This window comes from Phyllostomus discolor, chromosome 4 (genome assembly GCF_004126475.2).
Source record: "Phyllostomus discolor isolate MPI-MPIP mPhyDis1 chromosome 4, mPhyDis1.pri.v3, whole genome shotgun sequence".
Classification (NCBI taxonomy): domain Eukaryota; kingdom Metazoa; phylum Chordata; class Mammalia; order Chiroptera; family Phyllostomidae; genus Phyllostomus; species Phyllostomus discolor.
This window is the reverse complement of record NC_040906.2, coordinates 32,025,902-32,036,716: the sequence shown is the minus strand read 5'-3', so window position 1 is coordinate 32,036,716 and position 10,815 is coordinate 32,025,902. Positions and strand designations below refer to the sequence as shown.

At 38.9% G+C, this 10,815-nt stretch overlaps 1 pseudogene; it reads left to right on the top strand.

Moving 5' to 3' along the window:
- The first annotated feature begins 1,055 nt into the window (after window positions 1–1,055).
- Window positions 1,056–2,003, top strand: LOC114494794 (annotated as a pseudogene).
- Window positions 2,004–10,815: the final 8,812 nt, after the last annotated feature.

The following is a 10,815-nucleotide window of genomic DNA, read 5'->3' as shown; positions in this document are numbered from 1 at the left end:
AAAATTTAGCACAGTACACAGTAAATGTGGAGGCATTTGTTTTTGGCAACCCAGACTCAATCTCTGCTAATTTTGTATCAGTCCCAATTACCTCTCCATCACTGTGGAGAGCGTTTTCAAATCTGAATCTTAGGAACAAAGCCAAGATAACAACCTGCCATACTAATCCTTCTTTCCATGGAGCTTACCATGGAAACCACTTCACTCTGTGGCAGGTAATTTATAAGGATATATATTGCCTTTATGGAAATGTTCAATCCTTGAATATTCCCTCCAGTGTTACTGGAGAGGGAGGAGATAGCTCCAGAGTTTTCCTGTGTGAATTAATTAGTTTGCAGTTGCAATGTCATTCAGTATCTTTATTTGTCGCTAAGAGTGTATTGTGCTAAAAATGTTGCAAGGGAAGCAAAGGGTTTTTGTCCTTTAATTAAAGTTGAAGCTACCCAATAGGATGGAATGCAATTTTTATTCCCTGTAATACAATAAAGACTATTAATTTGAGATGAGAATAATTTTAATTTCAATAAAACAAATAAATGATTTCAGTATTCTTCTGTTAGAGGAAGTATTTATAGTACTTGAGAAACGATTGAGTTAATCATTTCTCTCAAACACATCAGAAGGGAGCACTCTGGATGGCTTCACAGCTAGTTCATATGCTATAGCCTCTTAAGGAATGCAAAGCTTTGCTCCCTTCATCTGCCCATTAATCTCTTAAGAAGACAAACCCTGATGTGATTCCTTTACTTGAGAGTGCTCCCCAGAAATACACAAATGGGCTCCATGCTTTAAAGGTTGGAGTTTGTTGTTGTTTTTAATGACTCCTTTTCTCACTGTGTCTTTTTGGATGGCTCATGTAACGGACACCTTTAGTTGCTACCCACAATCCTTTCCTTCTTTCCTTAGGAGCTGCCCTTTCTCTTCCACATAGACACGTGCTTCAGGGAGAGCAGTCCCAGTTCCAGCCATGCGGAGGGAGGGCTGAGGGTGGTCTTTCATGGTACCCTAGACTGGGACATGATGAGGGACTGAGAAACAATTCTGACTGTGACAAAATGAGGAGTCTGGTGGAGACATATGAGAAAACTTTCCTTACTCTTAAAATGAGCACACAAGAAGGAGGTAAGCTCTTCAGCTGGGCGATTGAACTGGAACAAGAAGCCGCCATCTGTAATTAGGAAGGGAGCTAGCCTAAAGATGGAAGGATGGAAGGATATAAAAATTCTGAGAGCTTGTTGATGTCACTGAGCTGCTGAATTCAGTGACCCCAGAGGCTCCCTTCCCCGGGACCTTTGTTAAATAAGATAGTAAAATCTCCCTATTGTTTGGCCTATTTTGAATGAGATTTTTCTGTTACTTGTAGACATTATCCTAACAGTCATCTGCATGATACCGATCCTTAAATAGGTGAAGTGTTCAAAGACATTGGTGTTCTCAAACCCAGCATGGTGGTCGCCTTTGCTCCAGTCAGTGTTATACCTGAGGTGAAGTCTATTCAAATGCGCCACAAAGATTTGCGTGAAGCTCTTTCTGGGGACGATGTGGGCTTCGGTGTTAAGACCATGTCTGTCAAAGACGTTCACTGTGGTAATGTGTCTGATGACAACAAAAATAACCCACCCATGAAAGCAGCTGACTTCATGGCACAATAATCATATTCTGAACCATCCAAGCCAAACCAGTGCTGGACATGCACCTGTGCTGAATTGTCATGCAGTACATATTGCTCGCACATTTGCTGAGCCAGAGACTAATCACCATTTCGGGGAAAAGCTGGAAGATGGCCCACATTTTTAAAATCTGGTGATGCTTCTGTCATTGACGTGGTTCCTGTCAAGCCCATGTGTGCTGAGAGCTTCTTTGACTATCCTCTTTTGAGTCGTTTAGCTATTCGTGACATGAGAGAGACAGTTACTGCGTATGTCATCACAGTAGTGGACATGAAGGCTGCTAGGGCCAGCAGGGTCACGCTATCTGCCCGGAAAGCTCAGAGGACAAGATGAGTGTCATCTCCAATGGCTGCCACCCCAGACTTAATCAGCAGTGAAAGAATGATCTCAGAACTATTTGTCTCAATTGGCTCTTTCAATTTAATAGTAAAAGATGAATTAATGATAACAATACACTGTAAACCCTTCAGAAGAAAAGGAGAATGTTTTGTGGCCCATTCGTGTGTGTGTGTGTGTGTGTGTGTGTGTTGGTTTTAAGTTATTAGCTTTTAACAATCAATATGTTTAAATGGAAACAACTTGCCAAAAATCTGTTACAGATTTTTGGGACCCATGTAAACAAAATTTAATGATAAAAATATTCTATATTTCAGCCCAATCTATTTGAAACTCCATCAACCAGATTATAAAAAAAATGAGGAATCTTTTGAATGATGAATAACTTAATTTTCTTGAGTGTGGTGATGGGGTCATGGGTATTTACATAGGTTACAACTTCTTAAGTTATATAGGTTTAAATGTGTGCTGTTTATTGTCTTTCAACTATATCAAAAATAACTTTCTGATTACAATGCAATTAAGCTAGAAATTAATAATAAAAAGAAAACTAGGAAAATCCATATGGAAATTATAAAATATGTCTAAAAATTCATGAGTAAAAGAAAAAAACATGAATAAAATTTACAAATTCTTTAAAATTGAGCAATACAAATAATACATAACAAACCTTATGAGATGCAGCCGAAGAGTTGCTCAGACTTAAACTTATTATGTTAAATGCTTACTCTAGAAAATAAGGACTTGATATTATTAAGTGAGAGAAAGAAGAATAAATAATGAAGAAATAGAAGGAAGAAAATAAAAAACAAGAACTGAAATTAATGTTATTGAAAATATACATATAAAAGGAAAGATCAATAAACAAAAGTTGTTTACCTAAAATGACTCTTGCCAGACAAAACTCTGGCAAGTTGAATCAAGGGGGAAAAAAGAGGAGGAATTCAAAAAATCGAAAAGGGAAACAAGATCCTGTAGACTTTAAAAATATAAAGGGATATTATGAACTATTGTCAGCCAATGGAGTAACAGGAACCAGATTTATCATCCTGTCTTAAACTACCACAAAAACCCACACGAGATATGTGGAAAAACAATTTTCAAGACATTGGACATCAGAGAACAACAATAGTGATTCCTAAAAAATGGAAAACAAATGGGGAGAGAACCACGATTGGAACTTACTATTCTGAGAGTTTCCAGGCTATACTGCAGCGGAGGGGGAATCACAGGTCCCTGAGTTGCTAAGTTGAATGGCCAAGAATACAGAGCTTGGAGTCCAGGGAGACCAAAGAAGCTGGAGTTGGGAGAGTACCAGCCTCAAGAGAGCTGCTCAGAGATGGAGCCTCGGACATCTGCACATGCCTACAGACACTATGTTAGGCCAAAGAAAGGAACATCTGAAGGCATTTCAGGAGAGTGCCTAGAGCTCACGAAAAGCCAGATATAGTACCTGCTACCACCAGCCAGTCTAGAAAAATCTCATAATTCATGGGCACTGGATGGAGGACTCTGAAGAGATCATGGAGGAACATAAGAAACTTGGTGGGGGGGGATATGTAAATGGATGATGGTTTCACGGATATTTGCACATGTCTAAAGTTATCAAACTGTACAGTTTAATATGTGCAGTTTACGGTCTGTCTATATTTAATGCCAAGATATTGAAAGCATTCCTAGTAAGGGAATATTCTTCCCTATTATGGCAAGGATATTCACTATCTTGACTATTTAATATTGAGCCAGAGGTCTTATCCAGTATGTTAAAATTAGAAAAACAAATAAATGGCTTAAGAATCCAATAAGAAAAATCAAAACTCTCATTTGCAGATAATATAATTTCCTATGTGGAATAACTCAAAAGTTTCCCAGATAAACTATTATACTTAATGAATGTGCAATAATAATAAGGTTGCTGGATTAAAAAAAAATCAGCATGTGAAAGTGAATTGCATTTCTAAATAACAGAAACAAGTTAGAGAAAGTAATTTTAAAAGTATGGCTTGCAACAGTAGTAAGACAAAATATCTAGGAATAAATCTTGATAATAGAGGTGCAAGTCCTTTATGGGAAAATTTAAAAATTTTCATCGAAAGACTTTAACTGTCGTCTAGATAAAAATAGAATGATAATATATCATGCTTATAGATAAAAAAACTAGTATCATAAGAAGAAAGAACACAAAGGGAATGCAAAAATATCTAAAAATACTCAACTTTTTAGTACTCTAGGAAATGTAAACCAAAATCACAATGAAACACCATTAAACCTCTACCATACTGAAAAAAAAAAAAAATGTGGCTTATGTCTACGAGCAGCACTGAAGCCCAGAATTAGACTCACAACCTTGGCTGGTGTGGCTCAGTTGGTTGGGCCTCCTCATCCTGTGAATGGGAAGATCACTGGTTCAATTCTCAGTCAGGGCACAGGCTTGAGTGTGGGTTCAGTCCCCTCTTGGGGTGCCAGGGGCAACTGATCGGTGTTTCTTTTTCACACCAATGTTTCTCTCCTTCTCTCTCCATGCTTCCCTTCTCTCTGGAATTTTCTCTCCTCTCTCCATGCTTCCCTTCTCTCTGGAATCAGTAGAAGAAACAAAAAAGAATTAGACTGTCATACCTACCAGGTACAGATCACCACTGGCTGCCAATGTGTGGGCTGGTCCTTTTATAATAACACTGTGGCTTGGAGACAGGGGTGATTCCTCTGGGCAGTTGGCTCCCAGGAGGAAGAAAGGAAGAAGAGTCAGGCTCTGATTGTTTGGTTCCTGCTTCCAAGTCCATGGACAGGTAGTCACTTCTTAGAGTGTAGGGATGGAGTAGGGTCAGGAGGATTATGCTAACTGGCATCCCTTCCACCAGGACAAAACACCACGAATGGGAAATCAATGTTCCCACTAAAGACAGCCATTTTATAGTTAAGGCAAAACAAGTTACCCCCACAATAGTATAGTTATTTTTACAAGGAGGATTAGCCAGCACGTAGAGTAATTTTTATAGCAACAGCAGATTACTTGAGGTTTATCAGCACCATAACCAAGCAGGTTCAAGTTCGACAGCAGGACAGAGAAAGACGCCAGAATTTAAATAGTATATCTATTCACTTGCACTCTAGAGAAATGTTCTAAATAAGTGATCTGGCAGTAACTTTTACATTTGTAAAATAAAACAAATACTGGGGGAATAATTATCTCATGCACATGGTACAAAATTCAAAGGATACAAAATAGAGTGAAAAAATCTCTCTGCTACCATGGCAATTACTTTTAAGTTATTTTTCTAATTATATATCATCAGAGATGTGCTTTATTTCATTTCCCCTTTCCTCTTAATTTGATGAATACAAAGTCCTCAATTTACAAAGGAACTCTTGGAGCAAAATTGGCTTGCAAGTCCCTTGGAATTCAGACTGCAGGGTAAATTTCTGTTTCTAGTTTCTTAAGGAGGCTCAGCAGCTTTCAATTACATCTCAAATGTAGCACACTTAATAGTATAAAAACTACCACATTCAGTCACGTGGTTTCTATGCCTAATGTGTTCCAAGTTTAGTGAAGGCTATGAGAAATATATCTCATTCCCTACCATTTTCCTTACTCCTAGATCCTAGCAGAGACCACCCCTCACCTCCCCCAGTCAGTACACTAGACCATTCAAGCTAATTCACAGGGAAGTGGAGACAAAAAAATATGCCTATGGAGGTGGATGGGTAGTGATGAACTTCTGGGAGGGTAGCAACATACACCATGGGAGCTACTGCTGACTGGGGATCGGGCATTCGGACCACAGTAGCACCGGTAGCACTCCGGGCACGGGAGGGCACAGCATTCAGGGGGCCCGCAAGCTGTAGCTTTGCTCTGTAACACAAGGCCAGAGGTGGCAATAACTGTTGGGCACACAGGTACCTGTAGCTTACTAAGACAATTGAAAAGTTCACCATCTACTTAATTTTATACAAATGGTACCTTTCCTCTCTCTTAATTTTAATGGATACAACTTGAAAAGGAAGTGTTTTTCATGTTTTTTTTTACTTCAAAGAAGTATGAATATTTCTTTTATAGTATGTTTCAAAACCAACGCACCATCATGATATGTGATAAATATTTTGGCTACAAAACCAGAAGTGGTATATTTACAGTCTCTTACTTCAGAAATTAGGCAACTGCCAACTAATGAAGCCAGACATTTTCTTTTTTCTCTCACTCAATATATGGACCAGGTACATTAGGGTAAGGAATATGCTTCGAGAGGAGTCAGACAGTCTCGGGGGATGAAGCAGACATGGAAATGAGCGCGGTTCACAGAGTGATACAAAGAAAAAAAGTAGTCAATTCCATCTGGAGGCTGGGGGTGGGGTTTGGAGAAAGGAGGGCACTCAAGAGAGGCTTTGGTGACAGTGACACTTCAAAGGAGACTGACTACCGCTTCTAAATTTGCCCTGCAAAGAGCATGTCAACAAAGGAGCGAGGCACAGAGCTGTGAAACAGCCTGCTGTGCTAGGGCACTGCAATTAGCCGGGGCCTGGCTGGCATGGGGAGGAATGTGAGGAGGCATGTCTGGGCACTGCAGCTCATCCAGGACTTACGGACTGATGCCTTGCATTTTAGCTCATCCATCATGATACTCTAGAAACCTTTTTTTAAAAAATTATTAGTTTTGTTATTCCTAACTAGTTTTTAAAAAAGTTTTATAAACTTTATAAAGCTTTTCATAATTCAAACAGAAGGTTTTAAGGTGAAAAGTCAAAGTTGCTTTCTTCAGCTTCACACCTAATCACCTAGTCCTACTCATCGGCAGAATTTTTTAATTGATAGAATATACTACAATATACTACAAGAATAGCTCACCAATACATGTAGGTATCAACTATTTCTTTAAAATTGATTTGAGATTTGCAAAATCAGAAACAGGTTGTATTTCCTCAGGAATTTGGTTTTTCTTTTTAGTGTGGGTATATTTAAAAATACTGTATACAAGCCCTGTCTGGTGTAGCTCAGTGGGTTGAGCGCAGGCTGGGAACCAAAGCATCCCAGGTTCGATTCCCAGCCAGGGTACATGCCTGGGTTGCAGGCCATAACCCCCAGCAACCGCACATTGAAGTTTCTCTCTCTCTCTCTATCTCCCTCCCTTCCCTCTCTAAAAATAAATAAATAAAATCTTTTTTTAAAAATGTGAATTGCATTATATTTAAAAAAAATACTGTATACACACATATAAATATGCGTGCCATTTATCAGTTGTGGAACCTGGTATTATAAAATATTTTACTTTATGGAATTTTTCAAACCTATACAGGAATGGAGAAAATAATACAGCAAAATTCTATGTTCAAATCAAGGAGCTACAACAATTAGTAACATTTCTTTTTTTAATTCTATACCTCACACCCCCCGACATCCTTTTTTACTGGAGTTTCAAATAAATCCTCACTATATGTTATTTCAATTACAAATACTTCAACTTATATGTTTCACAGATAACTTTTTTTAATCAGTGGGGTTTTTCTGTTTTGTTTTTAGATTTTATTGACGTATTTTTAGAGAGTGAAGAAGGGAAAGAAACATCAGTATGCAGTTGCTTTTCACACGCCCCCTCCTGGGGACCTGGCCTACAACCCAAGCATGCGCACTGACTGGGAATCAACCCGTGACCTTTTGGTTCACAGGCTGGCACTCGGTCCACTGAACCACATCCATCAGGGCAATATACGTATTTTAAGTACATTCACAATATCATTATTAAACAAAGCAAAATTAATACCCCCTTAGTATCATCTATATATTTTGTGTGTAGTTTAGCTCCATGATCTCAAAACTGTCTTTCATTTTGAACTGTTTGGATGAAGACCCAGATGAGATCTACATAGTGCATCGATCTGAGACGCAACTCGTACATTTATTAAATTTCTGTCTTCACTTGAATCTGCTTCTGGATTTCTTTCCCATTTCCGTGGTCTTTCTATCTAATCACACATCAATACAACATTTTGTTAATTACGCAAATTATGTTTTAATATTTGGGAGTACTTCCCCCTCTCAATTCTTAGGGATTTTCTGACTATTCTTTTTGCTTGTACTTTTTGATAAAGTTTGCATTCAACTCGTCTAGATTCAGAAAAACACCTGATGGTAATTTTATTAAATTTATAAATTAACTTAGGGAAAGTTTACATCTTTATGATGTAAGTCTTCCTGCCCAGGAATATAATGTATCTTTTTATTTTTTCAAATTTATTTTTATGTCATCAGGAGGGTTTTTAGTAGTTTTTACTATATATATATATATATATATATATATATTTACCCATTCTTATTAATTTTATGCCTCAGTATTATATTTTTGCTTCTATAAATAGGGTCTGCTCTCCCATTATTTCTTTTATCTGCTCCCCATTTGTTTATATGAGGCTGACTTTTTTAAAGATTTTATTTATTTAATTTTTTAGAGAGGGAAGGGAGGGAGGGAGAGAGACAGACAGACAGACAGACAGCAATGTGCGGTTGCTGGGGGCCGTGGCCCGCAATCCAGGCATGTGCCCTGACTGGGAATTGAACCTGCGACACTTTGGTTCGCAGCCCGAGCTCAATCCACTGAGCTACACCAGCCAGGGCCAAAGGCTGACTGTTTAATATTAATTTTATGTCCTATTTCTTTACTAAATTCTCTTATAATTTCTATTCATTTTTCATTTACTTTTGGTATATAAAGGTATAATTATGTCATCAGCAAAGAGAGAATTTTTCTATCTTCCTTCCAATTCTCAGGCAATTAAATGCTTTCTCTTGTCTAATTGCTTTAGTTAACATCTCTGTTTCCAGTGTTAAATAGTAATAGACATGGTGATCATCTTTGTCTTCTTCTTACTTCTAGTAATGTTTTCCCAGTAGGCAAGGAGTTGCTTTGTGGGCTGAAGTATCCCTCAATTCCTATTTAATGGAGTAGTCTTAACATGGATGGATGTTGAATTTTATCAAATGCCTTTTTGGCATTTATGAAGGTACTGATCTGATTTTCATCCTTACCTTCATTAGTATGACAAATCATATTAATTGATGTCCTATTATGGAACCACTCTTATAGTCTTAGAACACATTTTATAAATATATATTATTTTTAAATATGCTATTGTTCTTTTGCTAATATTTAAGATTTTTAAATCTCATAAGTGGGATTGGCTTTTATTTATTTTTCTGAATTCTGGATGGGATTAAATAGCATTGGGATGATCTCATCTTATGTGGCTTGGCAGATTCCTCAGCTCTACCCCAGTTCTACAGAGTGTGGGACCCCCTCGCCGCACCAAAATATTGAAAGTCCTCCCCTTCCACTCTTGGTAATTGTCATCCCTAGATTTTGCATTCTGGAACCACCATAGGATATGGGGATGCCAAGTCATTTAAGAAATGAGTATAATATTAACGCCAAACCTGACAAAGATTTCTAATCAGAAGAAGTTAAAGGTTATACAAGCCTGCTGCCTGACCTTAAACGCCAAACAGAATTTGCCTTCTTTCCCTTCCTTCTCCTTCTTCTCCAAGATGTGATCTAGAAATAAACTTTAAGATGCAAGCACAGAGCGCTCTGATAAGTCAGGTCAGAGAACTAGAAGGGAGCTTGTTAGTTATAGCATAACAGACTCTGAGGACTATTCAGTGTTCGGATCCACGCACTCCTGGTTACAAGTGGTCCCACATTTGGTGTGAGTTTCAGCTAATCCAGAGAGAGGACAGAAACATTCAGTAAGCTGCATTGTGTCAACAGAACTATTGTCCCTGAAGCATATTTATGTTTTTGAAATTAGGATAATTTCCGTATGGAGTTATAGATTCTATGGCCTGTAGAAAAACCTAATCAAGACCACTACCATAGATACTGACCAATTTTGGAAATGATGTTATCCCTGGTGCGGGTGGGGGACGGGTGGAGCCTGAAGATCATCTCCTCAGTAAAAGTGATTTTAGCAATTGTGGGTTGGAAAACATTCCTGACCCCATTTTCACTTGTCCTTACCAGTCCGTGCCTGCGGATGTGGTCATACTGTACCCATGCACAGATTAGAAGGGATCCAAATCTTGTCCTCTTGAAGCAGGAGCTGTTTTTCTCCAAAATGACCCTGATTATTTCTGGGATTCCTCAAACAAATGTCTTCCCCGTGCTCACAAACCAGTCTGGCAGCTTTGCTCACCACGTGACACCATCCTTTCACTGATCTCACGTGGACTGAGAACCCACCTCGTGAGACGACACAGCAGAGTCCTGCAGACGTCTCTGTCCTGGTTCCCCTGGGCATCCAGAGCAGCTCTCCTGGTCTCCTCCGGTTCTCACGTGTCAACATTCATTGCTGGCAAGTGGCTGGGAAAAGTTTTTAAAGATTGTATTTATTTATTTTTAGAGAAAAGGGAAAAGAGGGGGAGAGAGAGGGAGAGAAGCATCAGTGTGCAAGAGATACATAGATTGGTTGCTTTTCATATGCCCCCACCTAGCAACCTGGCTCGTAGGCATAACCCAGGTAAGTACCCTGACTGGGAATCAAACCAGCCACCTTCCGGTTCACAGGCCGGAACTCAATCCACTGCGCTGCACCAGCCAGGGCTAGAAGAGATTTTTATCACTGCCTCCACGGAGGAAGTTCACTGTAAAACATTCAACCAAGAATGTGCCAAAAATGCTGTCCCTAATGTCCCCAAAGCCTCCCATTTTATGTGCTGGAACAATGCTGGATTCCACGGGGAGGCAGAGAGAAAATGGCCCTCCTCAGTGTGCTGCACTTTTTGACATCTGGGCTCTAAAATAGGGCGCCTTCTTTGTGGGAAAAA